This window comes from Protopterus annectens, chromosome 15.part0 (assembly GCF_019279795.1).
Source record: "Protopterus annectens isolate FY-2018-M chromosome 15.part0, PAN1.0, whole genome shotgun sequence".
Lineage (NCBI taxonomy): Eukaryota > Metazoa > Chordata > Ceratodontiformes > Protopteridae > Protopterus > Protopterus annectens.
In genome coordinates, this window is record NC_056749.1 from 143,124,954 (window position 1) to 143,146,052 (window position 21,099).

General features: G+C 37.4%; 1 protein-coding gene across 2 annotated transcripts in view; it reads left to right on the forward strand.

Moving 5' to 3' along the window:
• Window positions 1–21,099, forward strand: part of DIAPH2 (diaphanous related formin 2) — a 5,354,951-nt gene that overhangs the window by 4,649,723 nt on the left and 684,129 nt on the right. The window lies entirely within an intron of this gene.

Consider the following 21,099-nt stretch of genomic DNA (forward strand, 5'->3'; position numbering starts at 1 on the left):
GTGTTCCTTTTAATGGTTGCATTTTATGTAATTGTAATTTGTGATTTTCTTTTAATTACAGTATTGATGATGCATTATCTTAATTATTCTGATGAAGTGTCTTGTGTTGAATTTTGTAAGAGGTGAAAGGTCTAAGATAATTTGGGAGTGTTTTTTGTGGTCACAGTTTTCCACTTCTATCTATTCACTTATTTCCTGTTTTAAGGACCAACAGTATATGTTAATGTGGGTCTCAAATGGAAATGTCTGAATTGAAAAAAATAATATTAGTTCTTAATTTCATAAAATGGGGTTTTCAGACCGGTAAATAACTCTTAAAAATTAACAATTGCATGGCAGCTCACTGGCTCTAGTTAAAACTGGCAAAGATCTTGGTTTTACAGATTACAGGGTACAGGGTTCAGTCCCGATCACTTATCACTGTCTCCATGTTGGAGTTTGCATGTTCTTCCCTTGTCTTTGGATTTTCTAGTTTTCTTCTGCCTCCCTAAAACATACTGGTTGATGAGCAACTGTAAAGTTTGTACATACAGTATGTACACCTTTGGCATAAAGTTTGTACATACAGTGTGTACACCTTTGGTATAAAGTTTGTACATGCAGTGTGTACATCTTTGGCATAAAGTTTGTACATACAGTGTGTACACCTTTGGTATAAAGTTTGTACATGCAGTGTGTACACCTTTGGCATAAAGTTTGTACATGCAGTGTGTACACCTTTAGCATAAAGTTTGTACATGCAGTGTGTACACCTTTGCCCTTGTATGATCAGGACCTTCATGATCAATGTTCACTAACTGAAATAACAAGTGAATAAAAATAAATAAGAAAAAAAAACAAAAATATATATACTAGGTATTATTACTTGAACTCATAGTGAAACCTATACTTTTGATGTGGTTTGTATTTGTAAAAAATATATTTTTTTTTCCTGCTTGAATAACATCAATACCATATTCACTTTCCAAAAATGATCTGAAGGTGTGCTTTAAGGTGCAGTGAATGGCAAAGAGATTGTTTGTGACCTTGTCTACTGCTACTTCTGGACCATAAAACATGGATTCTTATTTTCTAGAAGTGTAATTAAAATAAGCTCCAGCAGGCTTTCTTATTTAATTTGCTTTTTGAACGCAGTTTTATGTCTGGTGATGGGAGACACATCAGTGTAAACATGTCTATAAAATGAATAGGAATAATAGTCTGAGACTAGAAGATATTCATACGGACATGTTTGCATAAAGTTTTTCAAGTTTTATTATTCTGCCTGGATAGATGTCGATTGTTTTTGTTGATGTTTCACATCATTTTGTTTCTATAAGTCTTGTTCAACTGCTCTGCTTGTGTTACAAAAAAGTAGTCAGGGCAGCCTTGGGTTAGAAAATACCAGCTGATGTTTTGTATCTTAACCTAACAAAGGTAAGGGATAGTGCACTGGTAATGTCACCGAATATCCATGAAATAGTGAAGTCGCATAAGCAGTTACTCAGTAAACTATGTAGTATTAGTACAATTAATACTGTATTTCACTAGTCTCGTCTTACCATCTGATTTCCAGGGACTGGTGTTGGGTGCCTTGTTTAATATTTGTATGTTTGATACCTGCTGGAGACATTATGTTTGGATTTTGCTAAGAATAGTTTCACATTATGTCAGTATTCAAGTGAGGTTTTTGCAGTAATAAATTTGATTTGCTAAAGAGCTTATCAACTGTAACATTAAATTAAATATACGTACAAGTAGCGTTTCATACCATGAGTAAAGGGCTGTAGCTCAATGTCACTAGTGAAAAAAGTAACAAGTTTTTATTTTAATAAATGATCTAGGAAGGATGGTATGTAACAATCTAATGTTGACATCATGTCTCTAAAGTAGTAATCCACTCTTTTGGCTTAATATCAAGATTCTAAGATATAGTACACGCGTATCAGTTTTGTTCCCTGCAGCTTTGAGTTGTGAACTTTAAGACGATTCTACTTTTCTTCATATGCCTCTTTAGGCCAAAATAATCATTGTTGCAGAATTTATTTAAAAATGCTATAAAGAATATTGTAGCTATTCCTTGTCAGCACACATTAAGCTCCAACTGCTTTTATACAGTTGCATGAAAAATCTACAGGGGATTCAAGGATCTAGTTTATCACTGCATTGGATAAGTGCACGCTATTTGGTTATTGTTGTTTTACATTTCTTATCTTTTCCATGAAAAGTAGTGTAGTAAGACAGATTTATCGACATTGTCCAGTTTGAATACAGAGTGAATTGACAAGAGGGGCATGACTGTATGATTATTTAAAATCATAGGTTTCTATACTTAGGTTCCAAGTTATGATATGAAGAATTGAAATTACCTAGTAATATAAAGTTATCTTGATGGTTTGCTATGAATAGAACTCACTAGTATGTTGAGATTATAGGTTCATAGGTTAGTACTAGGCTAATTGTCCTTGTGAGCCATTTTAAGCCTAGCCAATTATCTCTTGTGACACTCAAACCCTGCACCTTGTGCTTGTAAGGCAAACACCTTAACAATCGGGCCACCCTTATTGCTTTAAGTTATGGCAGCCAATATATTTACAGCTCTGTATGTGTGGAGGCAGGCTTCAACAAGTCTACCAGCGTTTAAGCCCATATCCCATAAAACTGTGCATTTATTTCTCAGCACTGCAAATTTCATCGAAAATAAAGGCAACATCACAACAGCATATATTTTAAAACACAATTTAAACCAAAAAGACAAGCACATATTGAACTCTTAATGATAATGATATGGCTATATTCTATGTCCTAAAGTGAAAGATAAATAAGAAATGGGCTAACTGCCCTTCTGGACTATTTTAAGCCTAATCAATGTCCCTTTCATGAGAATCAAACCCTGTATCTTGTGTCTGTGAAGTAATTGTCTTAACCATTATGCCACCTCCCCAATCCCTAATTTTAAAACTATTATGTATGAAATGCCCTAAGAAATCACACACAAAGGTGAATATGGGGAAACTCAAAGACTTAAAATGAGAAATTTGAAAATAGTATTTTATAGAGTGGGAAGAAATACCTAAATATATTAAACAAGAGAATATGTGAAAGCCCGTACCATTCAGCCCATCAGTCAGACAATTACTGTGATTACAGAAGAACTCCTTCATCTGTGGCAGCAGTAAAAATCTAAAAAACCACAAATAACTCTGTCCTATACACATTTGTTTAATCCTCACTATATAGCAAGACCGCTTTACTCATTTCTGAGGGCTGTTTCCATCTGATAACCTACAGAAATGAATAGAGGCCTACCCATTTCCTCAGGATTGTACAGGCATCTACAGCCAACATGGGAAAGAATTTATCCCTGTGTTCAGAACCCCAAGCGCTATTCTTTTTACATATATATTTACTCCACATGTGTTTTAACACATGGTGCCTTCTGACAATGCTTAACAAAATGTATTGTACTTTCAGACGATGACTTGTAACTTTGGGCAGCCAGGTGTGACACACTTTGGGTAATTTAAGGATATCCATGTAAAAGTTCAGAAAAATAAATGTCATTGTGCCTTCTGTATTCTGTTCAATCCTAACAGGAGCAGTAAGTCACAAGTGGAAGATGTGAAATTGCAGGTTTTGCAACTCTAAAAAATAAACTGCAGTTAATTTTAAAAAAAACAGCATATTTTGAAGCTTCCTGTTATGCCATGAAAGCATTTTTGGTGGGGCTGGGGGGATTTACCCTACATTCACCCCAAATTGTGGACTACAGTCTTCCAGAATCTCTTTTACTTTACATATACCATCCCCCATGATTGTTGTACCTCAGAAAAGACTCTGTGTGTGTGTTGGTGGGGGTGAGGGATAATCCAAGACCACAGCTTTATACTTATACTTTCTCCACATTCATAGTGATAGTTCTGCACTATGTATCACAGTCATGGACCCTTGGGATTTCATCAGTCACCCCAGCAGAGAGAGTTCTCTTGATAATGTACTCACTATGCCATTTTCAGTTTTATTTCATGTATGTAAGCAGTTTTTTTTTTTTGTGAAATTGGGTTGCTTCCTTTTGATCAAGTCTGATGTAATCAAACATTCATTTGATTAAAATGCCATTTAGCTAAATTTACTTGCATGCAGCATTTGTATAAACTAATACATTTAGGGCATATCTCTTGGTTATCCGCTATTATAAGGGATGGCCTTAATTCTAACTCAGAATTTTGCTCAGTACATCCTTGAGTCAGGGACTCCTTGCAAATAAAGAAATTAGACTCCTCAAATAATGACATGTAAAACTGCAAATTTTTGTTTCAGATGTTGCAAGCTAATTTTAAGTCCTCATATTCTTCCATTTTTTTCAAATTATCAGTAATTAAGATTTGTCCCTGATTTGGGACTTTTTTCCCCGGTATTATTTCTGTCTTTCTCTTGAGGTAAGGGGTCAAGAGCTGTGCTTTTTGAATTCATGGTTTAGTTACAGCTTAGTACTGAGGTTTTGGCTACTGGTAAAGTTTCAGTATAGTTTAGCTTGGAGTTAACAGGCATGCAGACTGTTTTGTATTGTTTGTTGGGGTGCTGTAGGCTTTGCTACTCATAATAAGTATTGTTGAATATTGTGTAGTTTTATTTTGGTGTGTGTTTTGACAAAATGTTGCCTTGCGTTTTAATTTTAATCTGTTTGTCCTTGATTATTTTACATTTCATATGATTTTGTTTTCAGTAAGAGATGCTGCATCTGTTCTGTGACATTATATTGTTCAAATATTAGTGCTGGCTATTTGATTAAAGGAATTATGGCGGCAGCAGTTTCTGTTTGCATCGTAGTATAAGCTTTTCTGCGGGGCAATGCGAAATCTTATACTTGTCAAGTGATTTATGTTTTGTATAGCAGAACAGTGAAACATTGCTCATTTTCTTGTTGAATGTATTCTTCATCAAGCCTCCTGAAATGGAGTTGTTAAACATACTGGGAAAACTTTTACAGGAAGCAAGAAAATGAATGTATGATTAACTTCACTTTGGGCTTCAAAATTGTTACGTTTTACATTAGGATTGCTTGCTGATTTTCAATCCTTACTCTTATGCTCCTGAGCTGAACCTGAAAATGGTCCAGATGGTTCAGTGTTCTATCTAAAATAAAATAAGTCACATAGCACCTGCTTAAGTGACTGCAAAAGGAAATTGTTAAAATAATTACATTGAAAACATTAATTACATAGAGAATTACACAAATACAAATGTACAAATAAAGCATTTATTTTTAAAAGTAAATGTAGACCAAGACAAAGTACACGTATAGATACAGTCCTAATAGCTAGCAGTGCTCTGAACCTGCTGACTTTTGTACCCTTTCAGGTCGTATGGGAAAGACCAACTGTCACATGAACATAGTTATTTTTCTCCAATGCGGAAAAAAACAAATACATTTTTAAAGTATCTAGACATGCATTTTTTGATAAAATATGTATAATGTCAACATGCTCAGGTATCTAGTGATCATTGTTGGGAAAAGTTGATTTGATGATTTGATTTTAATTACAATGCAGATTGAGGTGTGTCATATGGAAACTTGGTTAAAAATTTCAGAACTGAGTGAAATAAGAACTTCAACAAACAAAGATTGTGCATTGTCAAAGAACTTTCCAGTAACAAACTGTAGACTTCTGTGTGCATTTCATAGACAGGCTACTCTCTGAAACATCCAAGTATATAATTTGTCATATTTTATAAAGGACTCATAAGAGTTGATATTGAGACCTAGATAAACACAAAATGAAGCCTATTCATATGGTTCCTGATTTTGGTCCATTCTATAACAAACACTTGACTCATGAAAGTGTGTCATTACTTTAGTTTTGTTGCAACAAATTTTCAGAAAATTATAACATTCTAAGATTGTAAATTGTCAGAATCAGTCTGCAAATTTTCCATCAGTTTTTCAAGTTTTGTGTTAGCTTTAAACGAAAAAAAAACTGTGTTGTCAAGTATAGATCAGTATTTTCGATTTAAAGTCAGGCTAGCCTAATGTGTTCATCACAACTAAAAGGAAAACAATATGGGATCTTTATAGCACCCCTGTATAAACACAAGTACAGTGAGCCGATGGAATTTGTTTGAGTTGTACGTTATGACTACTAAGATTGTAACCAATAAAGAATATCTATTCCTAGACCTAATTTATACAGACAGTGGTAACATTATAGCAGACTGTGTGAAAATCCAGAAACACGTCAATAAACAAAAAAAAAATTGCTACCTGATTCCAATTTTTCATAGGCAACTTTGAGCCAGTCCAGTAAATTAGTCTTTATTTGGGTGAATGTTGTATAGCTTTCTAAATGCATGCTAGAAGTCTCCTCTCTTATTACTTGTCTCAAAATCTGATTTTGTGTTAGAAATCAGTTTAAAATGTAAAGTTCAAGTAAACCAGAACTGTTACAGTATGTTTCAGCAACCATATCAACCCTACTAGTCTGAATATTGGCAGTTATCGAGCAAATAAAAGTCCCTTGCTTTGTTTAAATGAATAATGCACTTTGTTTCTCAGAAACAGCCTTAAACTAGTAGGAACATTGACAGTTATCGAGCTAATAAAAGTCCCTGGCTTTGTTCAAACAAAAAATCCACTTTTTTCTCAGAAACAGCTATAGACTAGTAGGAATATTGGCAGTTATTGACATAATAAAAGTCCCTTGCTATGCTTAAATGAAAAATGCACTTTGTTTATGTGAAACAGCCATAGAAGATGCTATGTGATCTGCTCCTGAAAGTTTAAATGCTGTGTGTTCACTATTATTCTAATTAAATCATTACATTTGTTTTCTTACCCAAAAATATATATCCTCATTTACCTTTTATGCAGAATCTGTGAGAATCATGTGTGCTACATATTTCTATTTATAAAGGAAATACAGTCAATATCCATTCCTAAGTAGAGTATGGCTAATCAATAAATACAGCACTGACACTTTAAAGGCAGAACTGCAGTGTAATTTCAGGACAGTCTTTTGTGGATTTCAACAAATGAGTTAACTTTTTTTTAAAAATCCAAGAATTCCATTCAAAAGGAAGTTGCATATCTGAGAGACACAACTAAGCTTGGAACGTGTCAATAATGCTTTCTCAGTCTTATAGTTTCTTTCTGGGGCTTACTAAATGTGTCATTTGGGAAGACCTACAGAATAGTCAATCATAAAATCCTAAAGCCTGAAGTCTGAAACTGCAGTGCTCTTAAAGCAGGACTTCCCCAGAGGCCGGTGGCCTTGCAAGCTTTGACAGAGTAAACTAAACATTAACTAACACATTGGATTGTTGTGGTGAATTCCCCTTGTTTTATGGGAACACGGTATATCCCTATTTGGAGTAAGTGATAATAGGCACAGTGCTAATCTGGTAACAGTCGTAAGAGACCAGTAGCTTCTGATCTTGTAGCATACGTTGCTGTTTATATTGTACCTGCAGACAGTTTTGTACCTTACCACTTTGAGGATTATGCTAAGTAGAGGACTGGGAGCTTTGAGTTCATCTTCCTGTCTCCATAACAGAAGCGTTATTCAGGCTTTTCTCAGTTTTGGATTAAACTACTCAAATTTTTACCTCGGGGCGTATACATGTAAAACCCTACCACAGCTGCAAAGTGATAGTTAGTACTGCTCCATTATCTTCCAGCATTCCCTGCACGCACCTGTGCCTTCTGGCTAGGACATTCGCTGCATGCATCTTTGCTTTCTGGCGAGGACATTCGCTGCATGCATCTTTGCCTTCTGGCTAGGACATTCGCTGCACACACATGTGCCTTCTGGCTAGGATATTCGCTGCATGTACATGTTCCTTCTGGCTAGGACATTTGCTGCATGCATCTTTGCCTTCTGGCTAGGACATTCACTGCACGCACCTGTGCCTTCTGGCTAGGACATTCACTGCACATACATGTTCCTTCTGGTAAGACATTCGCTGCATGCACCTGTGCCTTCTGGCTAGGACATTTGCTGCACGCACCTGTGCCTTCTGGCTAGGATATTTTACTGAACACATCTGTGACTTCTGGCTAGAACATTTGCTGCACGCAACTGTGCCTTCTGGATAGGACATCCGCTGCAAGCACCTGTGCCTTCTGGCTAGGACATTTACTGAATGCACATGTGCCTTCTGGCTAGGACCTTTACTGAATGCACCTGTGCCTTGTGGGTAGGATATTTGCTGCACGCACCTGTGCCTTCTGGCTAGGACATTTGCTGTACGCACCTGTGCCTTCTGGCTAGGACATTTGCTGCATGCACCTGTGCCTTGTGGCTAGGATATTTGCTGTACGCACATGTGCCTTCTGGCTAGGACATTTGCTGAATGCACCTGTGCCTTGTGGCTAGGACATTTGCTGCACGCACCTGTGCCTTCTGGCTAGGACATTTGCTGCACGCACCTGTGCCTTCTGGCTAGGACATTTGCTGCACACATCTGTGCCTTCTGGCTAAGACATTTCCTGCATGCACCTGTGCCTTGTGGCTAAGACATTCGCTGCATGCACCTGTGCCTTCTGGCTAGGGCATTCGCTGCACGCACCTGTGCCTTGTGGCTAGGAATTTTGCTGCATGCACCTGTGCCTTCTGGCTAGGACATTCGCTGCACACACCGGTGCCTTCTGGCTAGGACATTCGCTGCATGCACCTGTGCCTTCTGGCTAGGACAGAATGTTAATGGTCTATTGATGATGCGCTGTTGCCACTGCTCTTCAAGTGTATTTCTGTATGTCAGTGAGAATGCAAAAAGGGATCGTGGTTGCTAAAAGGGTATGTGGGTGTGGATTTTGTAGCTGTGTGTTTAGTCTCTATGCTAATAATCCATAGATAACCTATACAGCATGCCCCAGTATTGTATTGTGATCTTTAGCACAGAGCACCTAAGGTGTTACTTCAGAACAGAATCATTGGTTTTATGTATTATTAGTTGTTTACGGGAACAACGCAGATGATCACATGTGATGTAAATGAGTCTGAGAACATTGTGGTGAAAGTGTTAGGCTGTAAAGTATTGAAAAGGCAAAACACTGACAATTTGATTATTGGCCATAGCGAGATACAATTATAACACTTTGTTGCAAAGGAGGGTTGCAGTCTTGATGTGAAGCTGTACGCCCAACTCCGGTTTTGTTTCTATCCCTTTTAGGTCATAACTATTTTCACTGTGGAGATGCACATAGCAAGAGATGTATATTTTTGAAGTGTACTTTTTAGAAACTGAGATTTTATACATGCTAGTGAAGCTAGTCTCTCCTTTTTTCTGCTGATAGAGACTAAAGAAAAAATTACAGGTACATTCTTTTGAAACAAGTTCTCTTAGATGCAAATAATTTTAATGGATTAATCCTTCTTTTGCAAATTGGGGCATTCAGTTCGATAAATTTATTCTCATGAGCTTTGTAGTTGACCTGTACATAGCAAGAGAAAAAGGAATTAAAAAATAGTGCATTATGCTGAATCCACTGGAAAATTGTGTGAGGTGGAATTAAATAGTTTATTAAAAACCTGACATTGCTTCTGAATAGCAGATAAAGTATAAAGAAATGGCAGCAGTTAGGCTGCTAACTCATTCTGCAGTTTCATCCTTATATTGGAATGTGAGAAACGTGGTAACTATTCTCATGTATGCTTTGTCTTATTTCAAAAGTAAAACTGATATTAATTCTGTGTGAATCATGACCAGAAAGGCATTGATGAGGATTTTGTCCATTTGTTTTTGATGTATTAAAAATCTACATTAAAGTGTTGTTTTGCACGGTAGTGTAGTTTTAATTTTTTTTTATTTTTCTTTCGGGTTATACAACTGACATTCTTAGTCTGTGAGCTTCAGGAAATTAAACAGAGCAAGGCTAAAATAACATTTTAATTTATTCTGCATTTTTCAAAAGGCTAGAGAAGATTCAATTACGGCCTTAGAATTAGATTCCATGGCTAGTAGTCAAGCTTTACAAAAAGATGAAAGATGCATTTAACTGGCTATCTTATAAATGTTGAGATTCATCCAGTTTCATTAGTCTACCGAGCTGGTGGGTATGACCTTTTGTCAAATATCATCAGCAGAACAATTTACTTAATGTGGTAAAATGACTCGGCAGAAAGATTGTGCATTCTACAAAATTTTACAGAATGTGTAATTATGAGGAGAGAGGGGATGTGCTCCATCCCTCTGTAATATATCATTGATGATCTTCCGAAGAGCGGCGTGGCAGCTAAAGAGGCAATAGAAAGAAGTCAAACAGCATGGAAAGAAGTGATGATGGAGTTTCAGGAAGGGGTAGTACTTTTTTTTTATTGTGCATAGCCCATTACTCAAGTTTTTTCACAGATGCTTGTTTTCGCCTTCATTTTTAGTTTTTTGTGCTTGTATATTACACTTTCATAAATATCCAAACGTATGCTAGAACATCCCGATAGTATCTATTAATTCTGATATTTTTATATGATTTGTTGTTCGTTGGCAGCCTCAAAGTCAAGCGATCCAATTGCTCACTAAATAAGAGCACAGTAATTTTATTTCACATTTTGAAAAAGGTTTGCTTAGGTCATTTTCAGAATCTTTATTTGAAATCTCACAAAAGTGGCAGGTTCAAGCGTTGTGTGATGTTGAATGTTTTAACTTTTGAAGTAGGTTTAAAACACTAGGTTTCGGCAAAAATTTGAGCCACTCTGAAAGTGTTGTGGACCAAAGTATCATGCCTTAACTTTCCTGCTTCACCATAACCTGTACTGGTAGTATGCCTGGGATATATTAAGGGACACTGAAACCATGTGTGTCTAGTACACCGCATTGTACCTAACTTGCATTCACCATGGTGAAGTTGTTCAGTAATGAATGAAGACAAAAGCCTGTGAGAAGTCTTTGACAGCCGAAGTCAACATAAATACTTGGAATATTTTTTATTTAAAAATTGGTGACCATGATTTACCTTTGCTTGTTATGGAAATACCATTATGGAGTAAGTATACTTCACAGCTGGAACCATGTAACGGAATATGCACACACACAGAAGCCAGGTATTTCCATTCGGGTGGGAGCTCTCTGGCCCATTTGATCCTGCCTGGAAACCCCCAGTGAGCCCATCCATTCACTGTAAGAGTAGGGTGGTAGGAAATGGTTGGGTCAACTTTACTGGTCCTGTGGAGTGGCCTACCATCTTCTTCAACTAAGCACATGCGCCATCCTCCACGATGGCTGTTTCAAGCTACACTCCAGCTGCCATCTGAGGGGCGTATGCCACTGCACATTGAATTCCTTGCAGTTCACAGTGTGACTTGCACATGGCAATGTGGGACTGATAGACTTGAGCTCTGTGGGGAGATACCTAGTGCTCTTACTAGGTGTTAATTGTGCGGATTGCCAGTGTTGTACCTGTCCTACATGATGGGTGAGTTGGTATTAGCCACTCATTGTCATCTGCTCCTGCTAGTTCCTATAGACCCCTGAGCCTAGATGTTGTAACCTTGTATGTACTTGGGTGATTCTATCATGTTGCTACCCTTTTCATATCCTTTTTGTTACTTAGTTGATTGTGTCAGCCTTAGAGCAGAAAGGTAGTCCTTCAAGACATCTCTAATCACTCGCATGAGATTGTCCTTTGTAAATGCTTCAGAGACATAGTCTAGCTATTTACCACATTACTGCTGCCTTTTTCTTAACTGCATTCTGTTCTTTTTCTCCCTATGCTTTATTTTATCTCTCTCAATATTCTTTTCTTTCCTATCTCCCAAATAAGATCTTTCACATCACACTGATCTAAAACTTTGCATAACTTTTGTCTTATGAACTACTGTAACATATAGATCCTAGAATATGTTCATGCATAAGTGGCTTTAAGATTGTGTTGTATTTCGTTCTAACCACTTTTTGTACCCATTTCATGAACCCCAGTTCACTGATGTCGATCCAACAAACTGGGATATTCCTTTTGATCAGAGAAGGCATCCTTCTGTAAGGCTGCATAAATGTGGAGGAAAGCTTTTTACTCTCCCTTCTTCTGTGATTGTACAACCTCATAGATGGACTATATAAATAGCAGGACCTATGAGAAGGGCACAAGGGAGCTTTTCTTTTAGCAAAAAACTTGTTTTACTATTTTGTCTTTTGTACTGTTCGGTGTAGTTGCCTGCTTTCATGTACTGTACAGGGAAAGCTTTCCTTTGCTGTGTGAAGAGTTGGAGAGTTAGTGCAAATGATTAATAGGTTTCATCAAAGTAGGATTTGTGAACAATCCTTTGAGTTGGGGATAAACCCTTTATTTTTACACTGATTGTCAGTCTGCAAATAAAGTTAGTCATCAGTGATTTACTTCATATTTAGATAATTAAGAGAGACAGCATTTAATTATATTGCTTGACAGAGATTACGCAGCCAAGAAATACTGTTGTGATGTCAGTGGGGTTATGGTTGTGTTCTTCTTTTGCAGTAAAGTAGTAGTGTAAAGAGCTTAACTCACATGATGTGCTCAGGGTCACTCACTGAAAGAGTGTTCATGCCACAATCCAATATGCAAGCTATTTTGAAAGATATTTGTTAATTCTGTTCAGTTAAATTGCATCCTGTGTACTAATGTTCTACTATATGACATGAAACATGTGTACCATGGTATCACATCAGGAACTAGCAGCTGAGGATATTTTGATGTGTGTCGATTGCTACTTTACTATGATTAGGCAGCCTGAGTGCAAATCTAGATGCATTAAAACACATTTTGTGTTTGACACTTCAAGGTCTTGCCCACTAACCAGACTGAATTAAACATTCCTTTCTTGTATCTTAAATCCACTAACATTTTTTCATGATAGTCCCACTAACTGTACATGATTTCATATCGTAAGGCTGGAGAACTATTCTTATCTCAGTGAAACCTTTGTTAAACATAATATTTAGATAGACGTCAGTATGTATTTTGTTTATAGTTCATGCATTTCTCTTCTGGTGTATTTATTACTTAAGATGTGTATACACAGTCAAGATTGATATCCCTCAAAAGGTCATCTGTCCCCTTTAGATCATACATCACTTCAAATCATGATCTTTTGTTTTGACAGTGCCATCTGTTGTCATGGCAATAATTGTGACAAGAAGGCTTGCCATTTTAGGTGGGGAATAAACAACTGATAGACTCATGGATCATTTACTGATGGAGATGCAGTCATTAACAAGCACAGGGAACAGGGGCAGTGGTTGAAAAATGAAATGTGCATTGGCAGTTATCTTGCAGTACCCAAAACGAGCCTACATTTGTGTTAATTTTCCTAGCTGTTAGCAGTGTTGTTAATATATGTGTGCTAGTCTTAATGCTGATTGCTTTCTAGTGCTAAAACATCTCATATACACTTTATCACTTCTAGGTTCTGTGGGTATTTTTCACCACAATGCAACTATTTTCATCTTCTTCAGCATTTTACAGTACCTTAACTGGCAGGCTTTTTCACATTCATACCTACGTTTCTCCAAATATCTGTCTCACAGAAACAAAATTACTTCCAACTGCAATACAGATGATTACTGTTTTATGTTAATCGTAAGAAGACTTTTTTTGTTAGGCTTAAGTCAATTTGCAGATCTGCCTGGTACTATGGTAGCACAGTGATGTAATAGTATCATTGCTTCACAACAGTAGGGTCTTCTTTTCAGATCCTAGATAGGCTGTCCACTGTGCAGTGTCTGTAATGTGCTTCATGTGTCTAGGTAGAGGTTTCTTTGAATTTCTGGTTTCCTTCAAAGTCACAAAAACATGCTATGAGGTGATTTGGTGAGCCTGTAAACTGCCTACAGGTGTACAGTGTGCACCCTGCAGTAGGCTGCCTTGCTGTCCAAGAGTGTGGCCATTTGTCTGGAGTGCAGATGTTGAGTGCCAGGATTAGGGTCTCCCCATGACACTGACTAACATAAAGCTGATATCAGGCAATGAATGAATCATCCTGCACAGTCTCTTATCAGTTATTCTTTGTTTTGTTTTTTTTGTTTTTTATTTGGGTCCCTAAAATGGAGCACAGTATTCTAAACTGATACTTTTGTACCCCTGACAGTGAATTGACTGCTGCAACACATAGTGGTGTTACATCAGCTGATTGATTAATCCCTTAACAAAAGCTGCAGAAAAGCAGCATGTTTGCAGTACGGTAAGGAATCCTGTGTACCAACATTGTCTCATACTTGCATAGTATCCCCCTCCCTAGGCATGTGTGTGTACCACCAGGGTAGGTGGCTGTTGCAACAGCCTGCCAATGCACAGTCACCCTTCTACATAACAATTACTCGTCCTTCCACAGACACAAAGATAAGAGCTGGGTACAGCCCTTTTAACCACTGCAGCCACCAGCCCATGTTGCACAATATGAATAAGGATTGTAGTGCGTTGTTGTTTCTATGTGCCATGTCTTCCTGTTTTTTCTCTTTTCTTGATAGATTTCAGGTTTACTTTATCAGATAAGCAATCCTATACTCAGCAATCAAACACATGGCTGTTGGCTCTACTAATATATCCCATTCCTAATGGGGTCTTATGGTGAGCTGGAGCTTTTTTCCTGTGATAATACACAGAGAAGTAGGTAGTGTTACAGGTAATCGTTCCTTAGCTTTACTTCACTAGCATGTTTGCTTTCACAAATCCTGGCTGATATCCTGTGTTTCTAATTTCATCCGTCACCGTTCAGTGTTCACAGCTGGGATTAATTTATTTCTGTGTGAGCTTAAATGTTCATCTCAATCTAATACATTTATTTTGCATTTTATTTTTGCATTTTTGTTATTTATTGATTTTATATCAGATTTGTCATCCAGATATAGATTTACTTATATTTTTTTCATCAAGTGAAACTGACAACAATAAATCAACACATCAGAGTTCTCTTACCAAATCACCAACTTCACGTTATTTTCATCTTGGCTAGGAGCCCCATAATGTCTTTAACGAACAGAATACGTCTTTCCCATTTTACATTGTTTGTTATTCACAGTTTGTAATCCTACCTAGACCATCTGCGCTCTCATACCTTTTTGGGATATTCTGCATGTGGCTATAAGCAAATATTGGCCTATACCCAGAAAGCCTGGGTTTGGTTCCTCTAGTCTTCAGCTATGTATTCTACAGTTCACAACACTCCACTTATCCAGTCCTAGCCTACCAGGCCACCCTTGAAAAACACCAGTATGTGTAATGGTTGTCACATAGTAACTAAGCAGATTGTAAAGTGATTTACATTCATAAAGAGGTGCATCTTGTTCGACAGGGGCGGCCCGTGCAATTGGACTGCCGGACTGCAGCCCCCTCAACAAAAAGAAGTGAAAAGAAATTAAAAAAAAAAAAAAAAAAAAAAAAGGTTTTAAAATTCACGGACTTCGCGCATGCGCAGTTGGTCCAGACTATTGTGAGTCTACTGCGCATGCTCCAGGCAGTCCTGGTAGGGAAACGAGGAGACGTCTGTGCACTTTTAAAGTGCACAGACTCGCTGGGAAAACGCGTCGGGGCCGGACTGCAACACCAGCAGTCAGGAATTGAGTCTCTCGTCGGGAAGGGGTTTCATCGAATCTCGCGGGTCTTTGGATTATTGCGCGGGCATTTGGATGTTGGATGTACGTTATGGAGAATGGACAGCCAGGACAGGTAAGTGTGTTAATGTTAATTATGGTGCTTTTTACTTTGATGGTAGTGTTTGAAGTTATGCTTTGGTAGGGAACTTAGTGTTTGAAGTTATGCTTTCTGCTTTGGTAGGGAACTTGTGTGTGTGTGTGTGTGTGTGTGTGTGTGTGTGTGTGTGTGTGTGTGTGTGTGTGTGTGTGTGTGTGTGTGAAAATGCCCCAGGTGCTCATGGTGGTGTGGTAGGGAATACCTCAGGCTTGAACCCTGTACCCTGGTATGCAGGTGTTACAGACTTGAGTTCCCTACCCACCACCATTTGTAAAAAAATTGCAGATTTTTGCCTCATATTTGATCTGATCTGTTCCTCATAATATCTGTGGTTTGTAAATGTTGCAATGCTTGATATTTGATGGTGTAGTAGTAGCATTGTTGCCTCACAGCTGCAGGTTCTCAGGTTTGATTCTTGGCTGGGGTTCCTTCTTTGTGGGGTCTGTATCTTCTCCCTGTGTTTGTGTGGGTTTGCTTTTGTGTCCTCCCATGTTACAAAGACACGTCTGCATTATTTCTTCCTGGGCCTCTGCTGAAAATTGTTTTTTTGTTCCAAGTCAGACTGTCCTGATTAACAAATGTTAAATAAAATTGACAGGCATTTGAATTTCAGACTTCAGGTTTCTGAATGTTTAATTTCTTACATATTTGATGGTGCAGTGGCAGTATTGTTGCCTCATGGCTACAGGATTTTTTGTTTGATTCTTGGCTGTGGTGCCTTCTTTGTGGAGTCTGCATCTTATCTCTGTGTTTGTGTGGATTTGCTCTGGTATCCTGACATTTTACAAAGGCGTGTCTACAGTATTTCTCCCTGGGCCTCTGCTGAAAATTGTTTTTGTTCCAACAGAAGTAAAATTGACAGGCATTTTAATTTCAGACTTCATAGTCTTCAGAAAATACGTAATAAAACAACTTTTTATTCTAGCAATAAATATATAGTAACACAACCTTTTATTATAACAATTTTTTAAGTTTATAAGATGACTATTTGAAATTTTTCCTTATTTTTGGGACTATAATACCCTGTTAGTGGCTTTGTCCAGGTTTTTTGTGCTAAGGTTGACAGCTAAGGCAAGAACTGAATTCACTGAATCTGTTTGAGGGCTGTATTCCCTCATTACTGGGTTTGTCCAGGTGTTTTGTGCTAAGAGGTTGACAGCTATGGTGAGAACTGAATTCATTAAATGATAGCCATTTAAGTTTCAGTCTTCCTCTCGTTCACAAAACAGCTGATTTGGCATAGTGGTATGTTGCTCTTGACTGTTTTGCACAGGGACCTTGTCTGTAAAATGAACGGTGGTAACACAGCATTTTTCTTTCACAAAGCAGGTGATTTGGCATAGTGGTATGTTGTTCCGACTCTTTTTTGCACAGGGACTTTGGCAGTAAAATGTATGGTGGTAACACAGCATTTTATTCTAGCAGCTTTCCAAGATTATACAAGCAATGTTTTATGTGTCCCTGGTTTTTGCCCTTTAGACCCACCCCAATAAATTTGGCTTTTTCCAGACTTCTTGTGCTGCAAAGTTGAGATGCAGTTGAGTATTGAGTAGATTTTACAAGGAGCTGAGAGCTGCAGGGGAGGAGAAGTTTAGTGCTAATAGCACAACAGGCTGTGTGCTTGCTTTTGATGCAGAAGGTTGTTGGTTTTACTCCCATAAGGGGTGAATGCTGCCGTACTGAAAGTTAAGATACTAATTATGAGCCTGTTATCAGTTTGCCATCCATTTCCTATTGCAATATTACTAGCTTATTTTTAATGTAATTTAGGCAATTTATTCCACAGGGGCATCAGACACTTTATTGTTCAATGAAACCATGAAATATAAAGGTGATTGCTGCTAGCACCAACCTCTTCATTACAGATTTATTTAACGTGGAATTATTTAGATGACTTTTTTACTACTTCAGAGATTGTGCATATTTACTGATAATGGTGGACTGTAGAATTGTGCATATTTACTGATAATAGTGGACTGTAGAAGCTTGAGTAGACTTTTATGATGGAAATGTTCTGAATTGGACAGTTTTGTTTCATTGTTTACTGGAAAAATGTTCAAAGCAATAGGAAGGTGTATCAAAGAGCAAATGTATGTTTCATATGCAAGGGGCCTATGATTTGAAAACAGCCCAGAATTAATTTTTATCTGGCACGAGTAAAATGTATTTTCTTTGAATGTGGATTTTAATGTTTCAGTGAATGTGAGTTTCAAGGGCAGAGAAGGTTTAATGCCAAGTTTGTTTAGCAGATGTCTTAGTGTTTGTGCTGTAAAATGCAAAATAAAACTTTCAAATGAAGTTCAAATCATCATAGAAGTAAATCAGTATGCACATTAGTGTTTATGGTAAATGGAGTGAAATAGCAAAGTAATGGATCATTGGAATGGCTGCAGGGAGGCTCCATTCTACCAGGGTTTTGTGAGGGGGAAGGGTGGCAAACTTAGACAGCCCCAGCTGAACCATACCTCCCAACTGTCCAGATTTTCAAAGAATGAATAGATTTTTTGCTTCTTATTTTTGATTTGTTCCTCATAAATTGTGTTTTTTTTCAAAGAATGAATAGATTTTTTGCTTCTTATTTTTGATTTGTTCCTCATAAATTGTGGTTTTCTGGCAAATCATTTAGGAATTAAGTCACTAAATAATGACACACCTAGTTTCAGACTTCATAACCTTCAGAAAAATGCATGCTAAAGTAAGACCTGTTCTATCAACTGTCCCAGTTTATAGAAGAGCATTTTTTAGTACTGTTTATATGTTCCCTCCAATATATTTGGCCTTGTCCAGATTTATGTCCCAGTTTATACAAGAGCAATTTTTAGTACTGTTTATATGTTCCCCCAATATATCTGGCCTTGTCCAGATTTATTGCATTAACAGGTTGAGAGGTACATGCAAATTGCTTTATAGAATTAGGCATAGCCAAACCTCTGAACTGTCCCTGATTTTGACTCAAAATGTTGCTCTTCCCCTAATGATTCCTCCGCAAAATAGCAATTTTGGAAGAAAATGTGGAGGGTTTATAATTAAGAAATAACTGTAATAATCAGATTACTTTTATTTCAGAAATGCATGTAGATTATTTTATTTTGTCAGCTGCTCAAGTTAGCAGTACTAATATTAAAGTGTCCCTTCTTGACAGGTTCCCAGCTGTATTGTGTTGCTATTTTATATTTTTACATCACATTTTTTGGTCCATTTTTCATAAAATTGTGTTTTTTGGCAAATTAGTGACAAATAATTAAAGACTGAAGTTAGAAAATAATGACAGACATTTGAGTTTCAGATTTAATACCATTCAGAAAATTCATACTAATGCAAGACCTCTATTAGCTTTCTAAGGTTATAAGAGCGATATTTTAAAAATTGTCCTTATTTTTGGGCCTTTGTCCCATTTCTTTGTATGGTTTTGTCCAGATTTCTTGCTCTGAGAATGAGAGGTATGACAAATGTGTCAGGGCCATCACAAGTCAGCCAGAGACATTTCAAAATGTGACATACTTGTTACACCCCACTCCCCCATGTAGTGACTCTGGATGTGTCGAAGCAAGGCAAGGAGTAGTTATGCAGTGTAAATGTGCAGAGAATCCCACCCATCCAAGGTAGACACAAGTACTAGAGTGGCTTTTCATCTGTCCTTGATTTTTGCAGAATGGTCTGGTTTCTGTCATATTTTTTGTACTGCTGATTTATGCTTATTACTCAAAGTGCCTGTTGCTCTGTGTTTAAGTAGCAATACTTTAATGACCATCAGGTAAGCTTGGCTGAGATTGCAAGATGCAAGTAAGCTTTAATAAGCATACTGTTAAAGAATTGCCAACAATGAAAGCCTTTCTGTTGCCATGTAGAGAATACTTAACTAGATAATGTATAAGCCTTGGGTATTGAAATGCATATGCCAGTATTTGTAATAAAGGACAGAATTACATTATTTTAAGAGTCTCATTACACTTGGAGACTTACAGTCATCTCTGCAGGCTTTAACCATAAACCGAATGCCAATCGCGTGGTCTATGACCTGTACAGTAATCCTTTTAAGCAATGTATCTTGAGCTTATTTCTTGTTTGCTTTTCATTTTTTACTTTGATCATGTTTTCCCCATGAAACAAGTAGTTGTTAGGCAGCAGGTCTTTTTTTTTGGATAAGGAACATTTTTACAAGTGGGGGCATCAGATATTTCTACTTTCAGCATGTTACTTTAATAAAGCTGAATATAAATTATAATTAGAACTGCAGTGCAAGAAGTAGTTTGAGTTGAGTGCTGCTTGTTTTTCTTAAACTTGATTTTGACTGGCATTCCATTAATGTATTTAAAAAAGTAATTTATTTTTTCATGCCTCACAACCTTTTTTGTTTCCATCTAGATATTAAGCTGTCATGCAGCCAATGCACTGAAATATTTTTATTCTTCTACACTTCATTTTGTCTTGATTGGACTCTCATGACAACTGTTTGGCACCCAGTGCAGTATATTTAGTTTTTGTGGTTTGTTACTACAGGTGTTTGTGTGTGTGTGGTAGGGAATACCTCAGGCTTGAACCATGTACCTTGTATGCAGGTGTTAAAGACCTTAGTTCCCTACCCACCACCATTTGTGAAAAAAAAAACTGCAGATTTTTGCCTCATGTTTGATCTGATCTGTTCCTCATAATATCTGCGGTTTGTAAATGTTGCAATGCTTGATATTTGATGGGGCAGTTGTAGCATTGTTGCCTCACAGCTGCAGGTTCTCAAGTTTGCTTCTTGGCTGGGGTGCCTTCTTTGTGGGGTCTTTATCTTCTCCCTGTGTTTGTGTGGGTTTGCTTTTGTGTCCTCCCATGTTACAAAGACATGTCTGCATTATTTCTTCCTGGGCCTCTGCTGAATTTTTTTTTGTTCCAAGTCAGACTGTCCTGATTAACAAATGTTAAATAAAATTGACAGGCATTTGAATTTCAGACTTCAGGTTTCTGAATGTTTAAGTCCTTGCATATTTGATGGTGCAGTGGTAGTATTGTTGCCTCACAGCTATAGGTTTTCTGGTTTGATTCTTGACTGGGGTGCCTTCTGTGTGGAGTCTGCATCTCCTCCCTGTGTTTGTGTGGATTTGCTCTGGTGCCCTGTCATTTTACAAAGACGTGTCTCTGCTGAAAATTGTTTTTATTCTGTCAGCAGTAAAATTGACAGGCATTTGAATTTCAGACTTCATGTTCTTCAGAAAATACATAGTAACACAACCGTAACACAACCTTTTATTCTAGCAATTTTCTAAGTTTATAAGATGAATATTTGAAATTTGTCCCAATTTTTGGGACTTTATTCCCTCATTATTGGCTTCGTCCAGGTTTTTTGTGCTAAGGTTGACAGCTATGGCAAGAACTGAATTCACTGAATGTTTGAGGGCTGTATTCCCTCATTACTGGGTTTGTCCAGGTGTTTTGTACTAAGAGGTTGACAGCTATGGTGAGAACTGAATTCACTAAAT